Source organism: Physcomitrium patens, chromosome 15 (assembly GCF_059467195.1).
Source record: "Physcomitrium patens ecotype Gransden chromosome 15, ASM5946719v1, whole genome shotgun sequence".
NCBI classification, from domain to species: domain Eukaryota; kingdom Viridiplantae; phylum Streptophyta; class Bryopsida; order Funariales; family Funariaceae; genus Physcomitrium; species Physcomitrium patens.
This window is the reverse complement of record NC_143424.1, coordinates 10,527,025-10,542,442: the sequence shown is the minus strand read 5'-3', so window position 1 is coordinate 10,542,442 and position 15,418 is coordinate 10,527,025.

The following is a 15,418-nucleotide window of genomic DNA, read 5'->3' as shown; positions in this document are numbered from 1 at the left end:
GATTATGGATGCTACTTTTAATAAAAGTGAGAATAGATTTACAACTATTGTAAATCTTCACGAGCTTGTCAATACTCTAAGGGTAAAAATTTCACACATCATCAATGTCAACTATGAGAGCACTACTTCTATACCTAAGAAAAAAGTCCAAATTCTACATTAAGAAGTTATATAGTTGAAAAAAACAAGTCGATCAACCTCACAATCAAATTCAAGGGGGTCTTCCATCTATAAGCTGAAGAGAGGTAAGAATTAGTATGTCCGAGAAGTTTGATGGAACAAGATCAAAATTTTGAGGTTTTTTACAATAAGTTAAACTCTACTTAAGGTTACACCCTTTCTAATATACAGATGGATTTACTCAAGTCAGCTTCATAGGTGTACTTCTGACTAGAAGTGTTCTTTCTTAGTTTGCACCTATGATGGAAAAGAATTCATAACTTCTTTATGATTTAAATTCATTCTTAGAAGTATTTGCAAATATATTTAGAGAAAGTAATCAAAAAAAAGTAGTAAAGACTAAATTTATAATAAAGATCACAATCAGCTACTATATATGTTGTTGAATTCTAAAACCTCGCTTGTGATGTAGACAAAAATGACAAAGTAATTATCAATCAATTTTGATATGGGTTGAAAGATAGAATGAAAGATTTGTTATTAGCAATATCAAAAGTAGAATCTTTAGAATAATTTATTGCTCAAGTCATTGCATGCAACAATTGATTATTTGAAAGGCATCAAGAACAAAGACTTGGCTAGGGAAGAACAAGTCAAGTAATGGTAGTAGCTCCTAAGATTTCTAAAACTTATTCATCATGGTCAGAATCAATGCAAATTAATATGATACATTTTAAACCTCTCATAGAGTAAGAAATGACTCAACATTACCAAAAGGGTTTGTATTTATATTAAAGAAAAACTAAACACACTACTCAACATTATCCAAAGAAATAACGCAATTACAAAATAAAGAGCACAATTACCAAAGGAGATAATATGTTGAAAAACAAGTTTCTTTAGCTACAATAGGCATCGTGTAGCTAGAATCATATGTAACATCTAGTAAAGGTTTTATTCTCTTCTCAAATCCCTCACCTTGTTTTATAATAGATGTGTATTTAAGATCTAAAAATCACAAAGTCTTTATTTTATTAGATTCAATAGCCTCAACTTATTTTATAGACAAAGATTTTGTCAAAAATCAAAAAATACTTTTAGTCAAGAAAACTAAATCCATACATGTAGAAATCATAGATGGTCATTTGTTGTCTTTTAGAAATGTTATCCATGAGATTATTCCTTTCGATGCAATAATTAAAGATCATAATAGCATAGTAGTATTTAATGTAATAAGATCTCCATCCAATTCAGTTATTATAGGATTATAGTGGCTAAAAAAATATAATCCTCAAATAGATTGCATTTCTTGTAACTTTAATTTTTTTGGTATTATAATCCAAGTCTAATATTTCCGAATCTTTACTGATAGATGTAAGAGCTTTTATGTATGTTGCAAAAGAAGGATCATCTTTTGTTATATATACTATATCCATTTCTAATGATGAAAAAATGTCAAGTGGTATTCCTAGCTAATATCAAGAATTTCAAGATATTTTTAAAAAGAAGAATATAAATATTCTTCCAGAGCATTGACCTTATGATTGTTCAATTGATTTACAAAAAAGAGCTCAATTATTATTAGGACCAATGTATAGCTTATCGCAAAATGATTTAGATGTAATATAGGAGTACATTGATGAAAAATTTACAAAGAACTTCATATGCCATTCTAAATCTCCAATTGGGATTTCTATCTTATTTTTGAAGAAGAAAGATGGATCTCTGTGGATATGTGTGGATTATCAAGGACTCAATAAGATCACCATCAAAAATAGGTATCATTTGCTTTTGATTTCAATACTTCTTGAACAACTCAATTAAGCAAATATCTATATCAAAATAGATCTATGAGGAGCATATAACTTAGTTCATATAAAAACAGGAGATGAATAGAAGACTGCTTTTCAAACTAGGTATAAGTATTTTGAAAATAATGTCATATCTTTTGGACTCATGAATGCATCAGCCACTTTTCAACATCTTATGAATGATATTTTTTGTCAGTTTTTAGATGATTTTATTATTTGTTATTTAGATGACATTCTAATCTACTCTAAAAATATAAAAGAATATGAACTTTACGTGCTATGTTATAGAAACTTAGAGATGCAAGATTATATGTCAAGTTAAAAAAGTGTATATTCTACACTATTCAAGTTGACTTTTTAGGATACATCATTTTCAATGAAGGCCTTAAGATAGATCTCAAGAAGATCTAAACTATCATAGATTAGAAGATTCCAAAAATAGTATAAGATGTGTAATGCTTTTTGATCTTTGCTAATTACTACCAAATCTTCATCAAAAAAAATTCTCAAGTTGCAATCCTACTTATACATTTGACTTGTAAAGACAAATTTGAATGGAATAAAGAAGTAGAAGCATCATTTGATGCTTTAAAGAAAGAGTTTACTTCTGCATCAATCTTGCATTTTGTCAACTTTTTTAAGGTATTTTTTGTAAAAATAGATGTGTTAGACTTTGCTATGGCTGTCGTATTGTCACAAATAGAAACAAATGAAAAATTCCACCTAGTGGCTTTTTATTCGAAGAAATTTTCAGCACTAAAGATTAATTATGAGATCCATGACAAAGAGCTCCTTGCAATCATGAATTCATTTCAAGAATGGCGTCATTATCTAGAAGGCGTGTCAAGTCGAGTTACCAAGTATACAAATCATAAGAACCTCAAGTACTCCATGTCAACATGTATTTTGAATCATCTTCAAATCCATTGGAGCATGTCTTTATTCAGATTCAATTTTAAGTTTACTTATGAATGTGGAAGAAAATAAGGTTTATCAAATGCTCTTTTTAGACATTCTTATCTTACACCAAAAGAAAGAGATGCATCTTTTGATCAATAAAGAATGATTCTCTTGAAGTCTGAGTATTTTCATTTATAAGTAATAAAATCAATATTGATTATTGATTCAACTTTTATCAAGTAAATCCAATTAAATATGTCCTCTAATCTTCTTGTTTATGATATCAAGAATACTTCTTCTAAGTCCTATAACACTTCAAATTTTGAGATTAAGAATAATCTACTATATTTTAAAGATCACCTATATATTCCAAAATGTGAGGTATGATTATGTGTCCTTCAAGCTCGTTATGATTTTTCAGCAACCAATCATTTTGGATACAACAAGTCTTTGGAGCTAATATCAAGAAATTTTTGGTGGCTTCAAATGAAGAAGGCATTCAAAGACTTTATACAATCATGCGATACTTGTTCAAGATCCAAAATTCATCACCATTGACCTTATTGACTTCTTCAACCGTTACCAATTCTAGATCAACCATGGTCTTCCGTTTTTATGGATTTTATTACGGATCTTTCAATCTCAAGTTCATGACTCCATATTCGTAATCATAGATCACTTCACCAAAATGGCACATTTTGTACCATGTATAAAAATTATTTCATGTGAAGAAATAGCTAAGCTTTTATTAATAATATCTATTGCTATCATGTATTACCAAAAGATATTACATTAGATAGGAGTTTATATTAAGATTTTGGAGAACCTTATTCAAGATTCAAAAGGTGGATATAAAGCTTTCTTTAGCTTTTCATCTTCAAACTCATGGACAAACAAAATATGTGAATCAAGTTTTGGAGCAATATTTGAGGTGTACCATCAACTATCATCAAGATGATTGGACAACTTTTTTGCCATTGGCAGAGTTTGCATATAACAATTTGGTACATTCTTTTACTCAAAAAATATCTTTTTTTTCTAATTATGGTTATCATCCACGACTTTATATTTTTGACTTTTTAAAAATTGATAATCTTGCGATAGAAGATTTAGCAAATCATTTATTAGAGCTACATACAATAATGAAGATATAATTAAAAAAATCTCAGAGATGGCAAAAGACCAATATGAATGCCTATCACAAGGAACAACAACAATTCAATGTAAGTGACAAGGTATGATTACTTTGTTTCAATATCAAGACTACTTGTTCTTATCATAAGTTAGAATATTGTAGGCTGGGATCTTTTTCTATTTGTGAAAAAATCAATCTTATTGCTTATCAATTACATCTATCGGAGTCTATGAAGATCTATCTTATATTTCATGATTCCTTTCTCGAGCCGTATAAGATAGTGAATATTTTGGAAAGAAGAAAAATGCCACTTCCTCTAATAGAAGTAAATAATAATCAAGAGTTTGAGGTGGAAGAAGTTTTAGACTCAAGGTGGTGCCAAAATAGATTAAAATATCTTATTTATTGGTAAAAATATGATATTAGTGAACAAACATGGGAGCCATCAAAAAATCTTATAAATGTAGCAAAGAAAATTGAAGCTTTTCATCAAAAAAATCCATTAAAATTAAGATGAAGAATAGCAAATCTTTGCTATAAAAGAAATAAGATAAAAATAAATAAATAAATAAATAAATAAAAATAGCATTCTATCTTCTATCTTTCTTTGTAGCTTATGTATATTTGTGATGCTAAAGAGATAGAAAATTAACAACTAGCAGATTCAATTCAAGAGATTTTATTTGCAGACTTATCAAATGAAACATTGCGATTGTCACAACCTTTAAGATGACAAAATTGAGATGAAGAACTTTAAGAACGACATATTGTTCCTCAAATACATGGCGAGACATAACGTTGTCATATTGTAAAAGCTTAAAATATGTAAAAATTAATTAAAATATATTATATATTAATAAATCTAGATATATGTTAGAATAGTTAATGGATTAATTTAAAGAGAGTAGATTTAAAAAACTTTATTTTGAATTTTATCTTTTTTGATAATAGAATTTAAAAAAATTATATAATCTAAATGTTTAGTATAAAGCCTTGAGAGGAGATTAGAGCCTAAAGAAAAAAAATCTTAACTAGTATGAGGCTTATTGGAAGAGATGAAAGCAAGGCAAGGTTGGATGAAGGCAAAGAATAGGAATCTTCATTCCTATTGGTCGAAGGCCATGCCCAATGGACTTCAAGGAGGTTGCCTGAGGCCTTATTAGGAATAAGGGTTTCTCTTTCAAAGTCATTTGAGCTTTGGAGGCTAGGATCAGCAATTTTAGGATTTTGGATATAATTTGGGTGAAGAGTTTGTGTGATTTCGAGTTTTTTTTGAAAGAGATATAGGTGTTCAAAGTTAAGGTTTCAAATTTGTACCTACTGTCACTCTTTGAAACATAACATATGCGTACAAAGAACAATGAAAGATCGGCAACTGAAGTTAAAGAGAAAACTTTCTTGGCTACACTTTACATATATTGTTTGATGAATTCCAAGTTTGGATGAAGGAGTTATAAGGCATTGAAGACAGCACATGTAATTCAAAGGTAGTAAATGAGTCTTTTTGTTGATAGTAATGTTTGGAGCCATATCTTGAGTTTTTGAATGAATTTTTGGCTCAAAATTTCCATAAAAGTGAATTATTAAATTAAAAATCTATAGATCAAAGTTTCATGGTATTTGAGTACTTATTTTGTGAGATATGAAGAAATTAGCATGTAGATGTATGTAAGCTAGGGTTTAAAGCTATTGTTAGGATTTTGGTGATATCTCAAGATCCATAACGAATTTGCGGTTGAATTTTTTTGTGGTAGTTTTTGGAAGCATATTGATATCCATTGTAAAAATGTAGGTTTTTTGGACGGTCCGATTGTGAGTTATGAGCTGTTGAAGTTTGGAAAACATTTCTCATAAGGATATATAAGGTTTTAAGATACTTTATCATACATTTGGATATTTTTTTAGTACTTAGCTTATGTTTTGATGTAATTGCCTTGAAAAGAATATATTATATATATAAACTTGGTATTTTTATATCTTAGACTTGATTGAGCATTTAGTAGCAGCCAGAAGGCCGACGCTTTCTTGAGGCAAATTCTCTCTATCCCAACAATGTGTTTGGTATCACGACCTTGGAAAAGACTCCCATTGTTTGGTGATTTTATGAGAAGTATGAACAATTCTTGATAGTATTCCAAATATTTTATTTGAAAAAATTTACGAAAGCATCAACAATTACTAAATAATAAGGTGGTCTTCTTGCCTTGGTATGAGACACTATCAATGGCTGAGAGGGCCTATCAACCATCTTCAAAGAAAGCAAGGATCAGAGTATGTGGCAAATATAATTTATCGCATCTTAGACTTCCTCAACATATAAAGACCGCTCCTCATCAAACTTGTCCCTAAAAGTGCAAGTAATATCATTGACATATACATTTATTCCAATAGTTATTTATATAATTAGGTAGAAATAGGTAATTTAAATTAATTTCATAAAGTCTTCTAGGGTAGCTTCTTAAAAGCTGTATAGATGCAGTTTTGACTTTAAATATATTTATAAGATAAAAACTTGGGCAACAAATTAATTACGTGTTGGTAGCTTGCGGAACAAGTTAATCTCATGTAATAGCTTGTAGAACAAGTTAACTATGTGGCATATACATAGATAATTTGTCTTGTAAGTTAAGACATGTAGCTAACAAAGTCAACACATTTTGGAGGTCTTATAGGACATCGCCACATAACTTCTAATTAAGAGTATATCTAGAGGAAAGAGTGAAGCTTTCTTTATTCTTGTCAATGCTATTCTAGTCCTTAGTCTTGTTTCAAGACTTTCTAGTCTTTTTGTTTTTGGCAATAGCCATTCTAGTTAATATTACATTTTCTTTTGAGTGACTTTCTAGTTTTCTTCAGTGATACAAGAATGTATTGAGGATTGTCTTTCTTTGTGATTCATATCCTTGATATCCTATAAAATTAGCAATATCTTTGTACATGTCTTTCTACCAATACTTCTCCTTTAATTTAGTAAAAGTTATTCAATTCTTTTATGTCCTATCCACAAAATCTTATAGAATTCTTTAATAATCTTTAATTTAATTTTTAAACCACGTATCACACATTGTGGTACTTCTATTATCATCTTTGGATTCTTCTACAAAATTCATTACATAAAAAATATCCATAGATTATCTCATGGATTTTCTTAAATTCTTGATTTGTCAATTTTTTTGTTGCTTTAATGTCCTCAAATAATTTTGAACATCTCTTCATTTATTTCCATATAAATCTCTTAAAAATAATTCTAGTAGTATATTCAAATATATACCTTTTTTATATAATGCATTAATATAAATTTTTGTATCTACATCATCTTCTAAATCAATCATATCTTTTTCATTATAATACCTTGCATTTGATAACATATTTGTAGTTGAATTATCTTTTTTTTTTTAATGCGCTTAAATCCTAAACTCATAGATTTTATATATATTATCTATCTTAACATATTAATATTAAAAATTAAACAATTTATAATCATACCTAATAAAAGTAGATAATTTATTTTTATAACTATTGATATATCAATTAAGTACTCTTTTTTATTTTTCATAGCTATTATTATACTTTATTAATCTATTTTGATTTGTATATATATCATTTATCTAATATTCAAAATCTTTGCTCCAAAACTTATTATATATATATATATATATATTTCTTTTTTTATCATCTTGTCCAATTATCCAATTTATTCTAATTGGACTTACAACAATTATAAATACCATTTGTCCTCTACATTCATAATTCAATTTCTTCATAGTTGGAGGTAAAGAAAGAAGTTCCTTCAATTTTTTCATAACTTTTTTTTATTCTTCTTTCTATTAAATTTTTTGATTCTTTCTTAATAACTTATATAATAGATTTTTTGTATATGAAAAATCAAATATCCATATATGATAGAAAATACATGCTTCTAAAAACCTTTTAACTTCCGTTATGTTTTTACATTCTTTCATCTTTTTAATAATATCAATCTTTTCAATACTCGACTTGTGTTGTTGTATAGTAACACAACTATATGATAAAAAAAATGAAAGATTATATTATAAAAGAACTTAAATAAAAATACTTTAAAAAATTATTTTAAAAATATAGATAATAGATAAAGAAGTAATATAAATTAATAAATATTAATGTTGCCTTCTTGAAGAAGAAACTTCTACTTACTTTGTAGGAGTATAAGTAAGCAAAATCAAAATGAAGGAAATAAGTAATTAATATAGATATTTTTAAGAAGAAATTAAAAATAAGATTTAGAAAAAATTACTTCAAAAATATAAAGAATTGATATCATGACAGGACTAATTGTAAACTAAGGTTGAAATAAAATCCCAAGGCTCAAAATGACACACCTATGACAACTCTAAGGTTCTTTGGTTAATCAAAGAAAGGAATTTGAGAGCAAACTTATAAGAAAATTTTTGAGAGCTGATTTCATGAAAAAATTAAACTTAAGTGAATGATTAGATTGATATTTATAAAAGTTTTTGTAGATTATAGTCTTAAATAACTGAAATTTAGAATCAATGAAGGTTTTTGCAATCTTGCAACATTTGCTTATTCAATTGAAGTATAAATTAGAGAGAAAAATTAAGAGTTATAAATATTCACACCAAATAATATTTGAAGCAAATTAATGGTTTAATAAAGAAAAAATGTTATGGAAAGATCAACATTCAAGTTTGAAAAAAATATCAAAAAATATTTGAAAGATTTTGGAAGCTTTTGTTTTAATTGGTGAATTGAATTTTCTTCAAATTTTGTATGCTTATTAATTAATTATGAATTGAAATATAGGTGAAGTTTTAGTGGATTTCAATATTTTAATTAATATTTATTGAGTTTTTAAAATAGCTTTATGAAGTGGTTAAGATTTTTTTAAGATTTTTTTTGAATTATTTAGATTTTTTTAAAATTTGATTAAGATTTTATTAAGACTTTATTAGGATTTAGTTTAGAATTATTAGAATTTTATTAGAACTATATCAAAATTTTATTAGGATTTAGTTTAGAATTATTAGAATTTTATTAGAATTTAATTAAAGCTACATCAAGATTTGATTAGGATTTAATTTAGAATTATTAGAATTTTATTAAAATTTAATTAGATCTATATCAAGATTTGATTAGAATTTATTTAAGATTCATTTAATATTTTCATTTTTAATATTTTTTAGAATTATTTATTATTTAATTAAAGATTTTTATTTTTATTATTTATATAAAATTATTATTTTTTATATAAATAATTTATTTTTATATATTTTTAGGATTTCTTTATTAATTTTTTTTAAAATTAATTTATTACTTTTTTGTATATTTTTTTTAATTTCTTTTAATTTTTAAAAAATTTGGTTAAAGTTTTATTGCGATTCTTAAAGATTACTTAAAATTTAATTAAGATTCTATTAGACTTAATAGCATCTTATTTTATTTTTTATTTAGATTCCACAATTAAGTGCTTGGTGCATTTTCTAATAAGAATTCATGTCATACAACAACTTCGATATAATCGATATATATACCCAATAATAAGTATTTTATTTATTCTAAACATAGACCTTGCACCTCTTAAGATCAAATATACTTCTTACTCTTATGATAAAATCTTCTCACAATCCATAATATGATTTGCAACAAATCTTTGACAAGTTTTTTGATCCAATGTATTACCTTTTTATTCTTTTGTATATCTTTTAATTGAAATATCATCTAAAAATGGCATAGCCTTTTTTGATATAAAATCTCTAAATAATTTTTTTATTCCATTCATCATATGAGCCACTAAATTAGTAGCCTTTTGAAGTAATGCATTTATTTTTACTAAATCTAATAGAGTCTTTATAATAATTAAATCTCTACTTTGTAATGCCAATTGAAATTGATCATATCTTAAGTAAATATCACTCATTGAATAGATTATTCTCTCAATAAATGCTTTTGTAAATTTATCCATAATTATACTTAAATATATATTTTTAATAGTTACTCCATTTACAAGTTGCATGTCTTATATAAATCTCATTGTTATATTTTTTCTTTGATATTATAAACCATCAATTAGAATAAGGTGCTATAGATAGTTCTAAAATCTCCATTTTAATCTTTTCATTGAATAAATTTACTAACTTAGATAAATGTGCTCTTGATAAATAGCTTAGATAAATATACTAGAATTGGTCACAAATTCTATAATTCAAGAAAAATAGTAAATAATCATAGGTTCTATAATACTTGGATTAATACATCCAATTTCATCTGCTTTAAATGCAAAAGCCTTTCTATGTCTTGAAAGCATGTCTCTAAAATATTTTTTTTATATTTTATCAAAAATCCATTATATCCAAAATTTAATCCATTTGATACAATATCTCTAAATTTATATCCTATCTTCCTAGGATACCTTAAATTTGATTGCGTAGATGCTTCACTCATCTTTTCTTCACAATTTGATGGTAGTAGTAAAGCCATTGATTTAACCTTCTTTGATACTGATTTATTCTTATTTTCAACATATTTTTGTAATATATATATATATATATATTGTCTTATTTGGAAATGCACCAAGCACTTGATTATAGAAGGTAAAGTTGTATTTTACAAATATCTAAGAAATCCTAATAGGTTTCATCCATATAAGAAGAATGCAATTTTAATTTTAATTCAAAAGTGCTTAAAGTAAGTATAAAGTGCTCAAAAATATTCTTTTTAGTAATCTTAACAATGTATAAACTCCAATTGTCTTATTACTTTCATAATTAGATGATTTTAATTACTCTTTGCAAGCTCTAATTCTAATCAATAAGCTTTGGCGAGCTATTACTTCTAATTTGACCATCCACTTGGTGAAAAATTTTATACATAAACGCCATTATAATTCTTTTATATGTTTAAAAAAATTCAATCCAATCCAACTGTCAAGGACAAAGACTCGATGAGGAAAAATATACACCAAAAGGCTATCTCGATATAATAAGTCAAAATATAAACAAGTAGGTATATTAAAAGGAAACTGGAATGGCTATTGCCACAAGACAAGAAACTAAAGACTCTTGAACCTGGACTAGAAGCAAGAAAGGAGTTGACAAGAGTGAAGAAGCCTTCACTCTTGTCTCTATATATACTATCTAACTAGGGGCTACGTGGCGACGTTCTATAGGACCTCCAATATGTGTTGACTTTGTAGGACACATGCCTTGACTTACAAGGCAAGTTTTTCTACGTGTGGGCCACATAGTAAGCTTGATCTTCAAGCTAACAACATGTGTGGCACATGGCCAACTTGTTGACCACGTTTCTAATCCAAAAAGTCAATTAAAGACACCTATGAAGTCAAAGCAGCATCTAGGAAGTTTCTAGGAAGCATCTATATAAAATATTATATAATTAACTTACTTTTATCTACTTTTACTTACTTCTACCTATTTCTATATGTAATTATTAGCTTACATGATTATGGCCGTGACATTACCCCCCCTTCTAGGGACGAGTTCCACGAGGAGCGGTCATCATATGTTGAGGAAATCTATGATGCGACGAATTGTATTCGCCACATACTCTGATCTCTGTTCTCTTCGAAGATGATTGATAGGGCCTCTCAACCTTCGGTAGTGTCCCATACCAAGGCGGGAAGACCACCCAGTTATTTGATCATTATTGAGGCCTTCATAACTTCCTTCGAATAGAATATTCGGAACACCATCAGGAGTTGTTCCTACCTCTAGCAAAATCACCAAACATCGGGAGTCCCTTCCCAAATCATGATACCAAACGCGTTGTATCTCACCATCTGTTCGAGGAAGAACATGTCGTTCTTGAAGATCTTCATCTCGATTGCGTCGTCTTGAAGGTTGTGACAATCGTAATGTCTCCTCCGGCAGGTCAGCAAACGAAGGTTCTTGAGTTGAATCCGCTGGTTGTTGGCTCTCCATCTAATTAGCATCACAAATATAAAGAAGTTACAAACAAGGATAGGAAATTGAATGTTATCTTGCCTCAATCTTGTCTCTTTTATAAGAGAGATTTTCATCTTGGTTTTGATGGATGTCGTTGATGAAAAACTTTGACTTTAGCTGATGCATTTGCTAGATTCCTGGATGGCTCTCATGTGCGTTCACTAATATCATATCCGCGCCAATGAACAAGATATTCCAGCTTATTTCGACGCCGCCTTGAGTCTAATATCTCTTCCACTTCAAATTCTTCATTATTATCTACTTCTATAGGAGGCGATGGCATTTGTCTTCTTCCTTGTATATCCACTGTCTTATATGGTTCAAGAAGAGATACGTGGAATACAGGATGGATCTTCATTGACTCCGGTAGATGTAACCGATATGCAACTGGGTTGATCTGTTCAGAAACAGAAAAAGGACCAAGCCTACGATAGTCGAACTTGTCACAAGGTCGAGTAGTCTTGATATTGCGACGAAGTAGCCATACCTTATCACCCACGTTGATTTGTAGTTGCTCCTTACGATATAGATCTGCGTTTATTTTTTGTCGTTCTTGAGCTTCCTTCAATTGTGTCTTCATTATTGCATGTAACTCTGACAACCGATTTGCCATATCTTCTGCTGCAGGATTATCAACTTTTGAAAAATCAAAAGTATCAAGTCGTGGATGATAGCCATAATTGGCAAAGAAAGGTGTTTGTTGCGTGGAAGAATGTACCGTATTATTATAAACAAACTCTGCCAATGGCAGAAGGGTTGTCCAATCATCTTGTTGGTAGTTAATAGTACACCTTAAATATTGCTCTAAGACTTGGTTTACGTGCTCTGTTTGTCCATCAGTTTGAGGATGGAAAGCCAAAGATAGCTTTATGTCCACTTTTAAAATCTTGAAAAGGCTCCTCCAAAATCTTGACACAAATTGAGTTTCCCTATCCGATATGATATCTTTAGGTAATCCATGATAGCAATAGATATTATCAATGAAAAGCTTAGCTGTTTCTTCACCTGTGATAGATTTTGTACATGGCACAAAATGTGCCATCTTGGTGAAACGATCTACTATCACAAATATAGAATCATAAGATCTTGAGCTTAGAAGATCTGTGATGAAATCCATAGAAACAGAAGACCATGGTTGTTCTGGTATAGGTAATGGCTGAAGAAGTCCGTAAGGTCGATGACGAGGAATTTTTGATCTTGAACAAATATCACACGATTGTACAAAGTCTTTGACTGACTTCCACATTTGTGGCCACCAAAAATCTCTTGATATGAGTTCCAAAGTCTTATTATATCCAAAGTGCCCTGTTGCTGGAAAGTCATGACGTGCTTGAAGAACACGTAAACGTGTTTCTCCTTCTGGAACATATAGGCGTCCTTCAAAATATAATAGATTATTCTTGAACTCAAACTTAGAAGGATCATGAGACTTGGAAGAATTATTCTCGATATCATAAACAAGAGGGTGTGAGGACATACTGGACTAGATTTGCTTGAGAAAAGTTGAATCAACAGTCAATGTTGATTTCATTGCTCGGAGATGAAATTGCTCCGGTTTCAAGAGGACCGTTCTTTGTTGCTCAAAAGCTGCATCTCCTTCTTTTGGTGCAAAATAAGAATGTCTAGATAGGGCATCGGATAAACCTTGTTGTTTTCCTGGCCGATAAGTGATAATGAACTCGAATCTTGACAAAGACATACTCCAACGAGCTTGACGACGATTCAACATGCGTGCTGACATGAAATACTCGAGGTTCTTGTGATCTGTATACACAGTGACTGGACTAGAAGCGCCTTCTAGATAATGACGCCATTCTTGAAAGGAATCCACGATCGCAAGAAGTTCTTTATCGTGGATCTCATAATTGATCTCGGCTGCTGAGAATTTTCTTGAATGAAAAGCTATCGGATGGAGTTTGTCATCTGTTCCCATTTGTGATAAAACTGCACCCAAGGCAAAATCTGATGCATCTGTTTCCATAAAAAATACCTTGGAAAAGTCAACACGATATAAGACTGGTGTAGAGACAAACGATGTCTTCAAGGCTTCAAATGCTGCTTCCGCTTCTTGATTCCATTGAAATTTATCTTTACTAGTCAAGCGTGTAAATGGAGCTGCAACTCGTGAGAAATCTTTGATGAAGATCCGATAGTAATTGGCAAATCCCAAGAAACATTGGACATCTCTTACCGTCCTTGGAATCTTCCAATCCACGATTGTTTGGACTTTCTTAGAATCCATCATGAGACCATCATTTGAAATGATGTATCATAAAAAGTCAACTTGAGTAGTGTGAAATACACACTTTTCCATCTTGGCGTACAATCCTGCATCTCTAAGTTTTTGTAATACTTGACGAACATGTATTTTATGTTCTTCGACGTTCTTGGAATAGATCAGGATATCGTCTAGATAGCAGACGACAAAATTGTCTAAGAATTCACAAAATATATCATTCATGAGATGTTGAAAAGTAGCTGGTGCATTCGTGAGTCCGAAGGGCATGACATTATATTCGAAATGTCCATACCTGGTTCGAAACGCAGTCTTCCATTCATCTCCTTCTTTGATCCGTACTAGATTATATGCTCCTCTTAGATCTATTTTTGTATAGATCTTAGCTTGATTCAACTGGTCAAGGAGTCCTGATATCAAAGGTAATGGATACCTGTTCTTGATTGTGGTCTTGTTGAGTCGTCGATAATCAACACACATTCGTAAAGATCCATCTTTTTTCTTTACGAATAGAATTGGAGCTCCTGCTGGAGATTTTGAATGGCGTATGAAATTCTTCACTAAATTCTCGTCAATATATGTCTTGAGTTCAGCCATCTCATCTTGCGATAAATTGTAAATTGGTCCAAATGGTGGCTGAGTTCCTTCCTTGAGGTCGATTGAACAATCATATGGGTGATGCTCAGGAAGAATATCTGCATTCTTTTTCTCAAAAACGTCTTGATACTCCTGATATTGACTTGGAATGCCACTTGAAGTCTTTACGTTTTCAGAAATAGGTGCAGCATAAATAGCAAAAGTTGATCCTTCTTTTGCTGCGTGTATAAATGCTTTTGCACCTATCAGTACGGGTTTTACTGTACTAGACTTATAATTTTTTACTTGGTTCGTAGAACTATTAATAACGCTTTTGGAAAAGTTAAGTTTACGCGAATTCCAATCTATTCGAGGGTTATATTTTTCTAGCCAGGATAAACCTAAAATAACTGGATTAGACGGGGATTTAATTATGTTAAAAGCTATGTAGCTATCATGACCGTCTATTGTTACTTTTATAGGATGAGTTTCATCTAAAAAACATGCTGAGGCTCCCGAATCTAATAAAGCAGAGGCTTTGTAATTCTTAGGTCCTAAATATAAGTCTATTATAAAACAAGGAGAGGGTTCTGAGGAGAGGATAGGACCTTCATTAGGAATTGTACAAGGTTCCAGCTGCATGGTCCCTATTGTAGCTGGACGAATCCGTTTTCCGACA